This window comes from Montipora foliosa, chromosome 8, assembly GCF_036669935.1.
Source record: "Montipora foliosa isolate CH-2021 chromosome 8, ASM3666993v2, whole genome shotgun sequence".
Taxonomy (NCBI): Eukaryota; Metazoa; Cnidaria; class Anthozoa; order Scleractinia; family Acroporidae; genus Montipora; species Montipora foliosa.
In genome coordinates this window covers 39,407,988-39,412,987 of record NC_090876.1, presented here as the reverse complement: position 1 = coordinate 39,412,987, position 5,000 = coordinate 39,407,988, and the positions used below count along the sequence as shown (strand labels likewise).

The 5,000-nt window shown below is 37.0% G+C and overlaps 1 protein-coding gene across 2 annotated transcripts in view; it reads left to right on the top strand.

Annotated features, from left to right (window-relative positions):
- Window positions 1-5,000, top strand: part of LOC137967886 (uncharacterized protein PF3D7_1120000-like) — a 40,818-nt gene that overhangs the window by 541 nt on the left and 35,277 nt on the right. The window lies entirely within an intron of this gene.

Genomic DNA, 5,000 nt, shown 5'->3' with positions numbered 1-5,000 from the left:
ATGACAGAAGTTTCTTTCGAAACACGTCTTATAATCTTAAAAGTTTTATCGTTTTCTTAAAGGGCTCCATTTCAGTGATGAAAAACTTGAACCTTGTATGTCGTGGATAATGGAACCAAAAGGTCGAGACAGCAGAAAGCAAATCGTTATCTGTAAGAAGATTACGACATTTTTTTAATTTCCAAGACATGTTTCGATGTTACGAACATCATCGTCAGTTACAGAATATTTGAAAAATCGTTAGGGCTATATACCGTATTTATTCAGCTATAAGCCGAGCGATTTTTACACAAATCCACATTCAATTTGGGCAAATTTAAGCCATAGAAGGGGTCTCGGCTTATAGCCGAGTATTTTTGATAACGAAAGTTTTCTCAGCAAATTGAAGCAGCAACAAATGAACACGTCTTCACTTACAAGCCGAACTAAATTACTCTACACTTATTGTTTTCACCAGCCGACATCTTTCTCAGATCTTTGTGGCTAAATAAAACCAACAAATCGATATCTTGGGTTCTAAATGTCCTACGAAGTTGATTCGAACTGGAAAATGAGAGTCGGCTTAAAGTTGAACTATTTTAAAATGTTTTATTGATACGCCATGAATCCCTGTATTATTTTGATAACCATTATTCGCGCTGTTTACATCAGTCCAGACATTGTGTTTTTGTCACGTTTTATCAATTGGTGGCATCATGTTTCAGTGTCACACCTCGGCATAGACAACAACCAGGCGAAACAAAGGATCTTGATATTAGCAGGCAAGCCACTTATTCATCGAGTTCGTTCTGAAAGTCGCCTATATAGTAATGAAGTCAGTACAAAGGTTCAAGACGTGTTTCAACAGAAAATTCTGTCATCTTCAGTTGATTAATGTACAAAGCGTTAGAAGTTGATTTATAAGCAGGAAAAAGTGCTAATTATGCTAACGTTTTAGCTGACAACACAGGCCCTTCATGTACCTCGAACCACTGAGAGCCTACTTGCAGGCTAGCCTTCGTTGAATAAAAGTGCCAATTATTATTCACAATTGTTGCAAAAAAGGAAACACGATTTGATTTCTTTTCTTCCATCCGTTTTATGTTGGAAGTAGATATTGTTCACACACCGTAGTGACCTCTTCAGTGACACCCATTGAATTAATGCATCCATGTACGTGTTGGAATTTGTCACCGTAATGGCTTGAGATTCATGCCACAAAAGTAACTTTGAATCTACACGTCAGCGACGAACATGGTCAACCCAACACAGTTCTTTTCATTATTTACTTTTGTATACTAATCCTAACATGAACCTATTTTTTCTCGAGGTTTAATTTTGGCTCCAAACAAGTTCCTCAATTCATCTGAGTGCATATTCAACCTAGGTAAAGTGAGGATCACCAATTTAACCTGTAAAAACGGATTTAACCTGAGACCGGGTTTTACCTGCAACATATATACGTTGCAAATGGGCAAATTTATGTACTCCTATCAAATCTCGACCCTTCCCGTTCACTGTTAGCAAACAAAATTGTTTTACTAAAAAATGCAAATACATTCCTATCATACAAGAAATTATAAGACCTTCCAATTACTTAACTGCAGAGCTAATACTAATACTATTCTCCGCGCTTTTTATCAAGGTCATAAGTTTTACAATCCTAGCTCCTAATTCCGATGTTGTTTCTGCCAACTCACTTGCCTACGTATACTTTAAAGAAAAAACTTGAAGCTATTTATTTGTAACAATGATTAATGTATAACGCAGTTGAGTGTGTATATTGTTTCCTACGAAATTCATGTTTAATTGTTAAAGACCTGAAGTGCAATCTGTCACTTTTTGGCCTTTTATCCTCTTTAATATCTTTCAGTTTTCGAATCTTTAATTATCTCAGTCGTTCGTTAGTTAGAACAGATCCATTCTAGGTCGTGTTACTGAGGAGGTCTCAGTGTTTAAGTTCGTTCAGACTGATAATGCGTCTCTAGTATAAAAACGGACGTGACAATGCTTTGGATGTTTTTCCTGATTTTCAGTCTTCTGTGACAGTTACAGAAAATCAGATTATTTCACATTTTTGGCATGAAATGCGTTGATATCATTTTTGGGAGATGGGAAGATACGTCAACCCAAAATGAATGGTATTCGGTTTACGATTTCACGGAATAATTGCTTTCGTTTTCGGTTTTATACACTTCATTGAAATCCGTGTCATGCATGATCACTGTGAAACTCGGAAAACCGCGAAGTCCAAATATAACAATTATATTTGTTAATTGTATGTATAGTGATAAAGCAAAGTAAAACCCACAATAAGATACTATAAATAATCATACCAGTGTTTACGGATCTGCGAGTTTTGTAGTAAGAAACTGTATTATCTTTCTTTGCCCTCTCTGTTGCTGGAGTTCTTTTAAGAAGCTATACCACTTTTTCGTGATCTGTCAAAGTGCAGGAATGGTCCACCCTTAATTCAATGAATTCATTGGGTGTCAGTAAAGAGGTAACTGGGTTGTGTCAACAATATCGACTCCCTATGTAAAAAGACTGGAGGCAGCCACGTCCCAATTCAAGGTAACTTAACCCTTAAAACTGTTGGCTTTTAGTCTTCTGGTTTCTTCTTCTGTTTTTCTGTTATCCATTATATACTGTGCATACTGTTTCTCTGTGCTCACTGTTCCTCGGTGCATATGTTTCCTCTGTGCCTACTGTTCCTCTGTACCCACTGTTCCTCTAATCCAAGTTCATCAAAAGAGAATGAACAGTTCACTGAGGACCATATTCTCTGGAGTTCTCTGGGTCGTTTCCAATAAAATGACCGCTCCATGACATTGCAACGGATTACAACACCTGCAGAGTGTCAAAACTTGCGCCTCTCAATTAAAAGTATGTTAGGAATCCTAGTACGCCGTACTAGCATTCCTCTGAAGTACTTACAGTTAGGGTTTCGTGCGTCCCATCATGCCCGTCGCAAAAAAACGTACGTACGTGCTTGAGCTCCCTGTTATTACACAAACCGGGACCACTACCTAAGTAAATCGTTATGCTGGTAAAATATGGCAAAAAAATGTTTCAGGAAGATTAAAGGTGTTTTCTTTCCTCATTTTGGCCACTAGATATTCATCTTTATCTCCTTTAACTGTTCAGGATTATTAAAAACATAAAAAGATAGCCATGTCGATTTATAGTACAACGGAGTAACCGGTGTTTACAATTCAGACACGCATGTTTCTTTGTTCCTTCCAATGATAATTTCCCTTATTCGTTAAAAGCCTACTTGATCCAGTAAAGTAATATTGGGAAACCTGACTTAATAAAGTAACTTAATTGTCTCGCGAAACCTTGGTCCTTCGTTCATGCGATCACGGAAGCTAGAAGAGTCAAAACGTTTAACCTCAGACGGATTTCTATTTAACTGTACACTAATTAAATTATAGCTATTATACTTTACTTCATTTTACATAAGGTTTGCCTCCTTCACTCAAGCCCTGCCCGCTCTAAAGCTGAAGTATGGATCACTGGTTAAGTAGACTCGAATCAGTTTTAACATTTCCAACAAACTGTACTGTTTGGGATGATTTAATCTACCCAACTGTTTCACGTAACGGCAAATTTAAGGTGCCAAATGAAACACCAATAATTGCTTAACAAGATTTACTCATTAATGTGACGTAATGCCTTTAAATGCTTATATCTTAAAATCTTAAAAACGATTTCAGTGACCTCCATTTTTTGTTGCTGAAAGTTCGCTTTTGAGATATAAACACTTAATACAAAAATAGGGCGTTTTGAGATGGTTCTCTTGTTGGAATGGTGACCTATTCCGTCACAGTATGCGCATCTTGTTAAAGCAATTTTTGGTTTTTCGTTTGGTACCATAATATTAAGTGAAACAGTGTTGTAGAGTTAATGCTTCTATTAAGACATTCCCTTTAAACCGTTTAAACCGGTTTGAGCCACCCAAAAAGACAATGAAGTTACAATGTTGTACTACTTTGAGGAAGCAAAACCTTTATTTTATTTTGGTTTTTACAACACAGTGCAATGGCATTACAATACAGTGAGTGATAAAACGAAAAAAAGAAAAAGAAAAAAAACACAATTTTACAACTTAAAACCAAATAACTGCCATTGGTTGAGATCAATTTTTCAATGTTACAGTTTGCAAGGACACAATGAAGGGGCTAAGCGTAATTCTATTAAACTACGCTAAGCGTTCATGTACAACGTTTTAGACACACGATTTGTAGAATATTTCTTTTCCAGCTCCCAGTGGCTTAACACCTCAATTGACAGAACAGTTCAAAGCAATCGGACGCTTATGGGTTCGTATCCCGTTCAAGCCTCGATTTCATGTTCAGGCGGAAGTTCCTTATCTAACTGCGATGATCTTTCCAATCTTCATCTCATGTCCATTGCGCAGTTCAAATATATAAAATTTCAAATTTTCTAAACAATCAATAACCAATGTCTTTCCCAGAGTCTCCACCAGCGGAACGGGCGCGGGAGGTTCTGGAATAATTCAAAACCAGAACCAAAAAAGTCCGGATCTGGTTGAATAACTACGCGTGAGTGAGGGGAGGCGGTCAGGAATTAACAAAAACATCTGGAGTTCACCTTGCCATGAAAGCGCTTACTTTTTACTCGCGAGACAGTACACATGAGTATAAACACATTTCCTAACAGCTACGGACAATAAAAAATAACGAGACATTTTTTTTTCAATTAAAACATATTTCAGTATCTGGGGTCACGCAAGTGACAATTCGGAAATTCAAAATGCTGTTTAAAAAAAACGTCACGGAACTGGTAAGTCGTAAAAAGATTTATTTCTAGATCATCTTCAATGTCGTATAGATAAAGTTCCAGAAGAAGTTGAGAATTTGAAATGGAAGGAAATGAAACCGTTTTTCAACAGCCAACCAAATATGACATTTTTGGATTTGACCAGAATCTCTCTTCCCGACCGCTGGTCAAGGGAACGGTGACTCGTGAAACGAGATTGTAAATGCCCATATCTG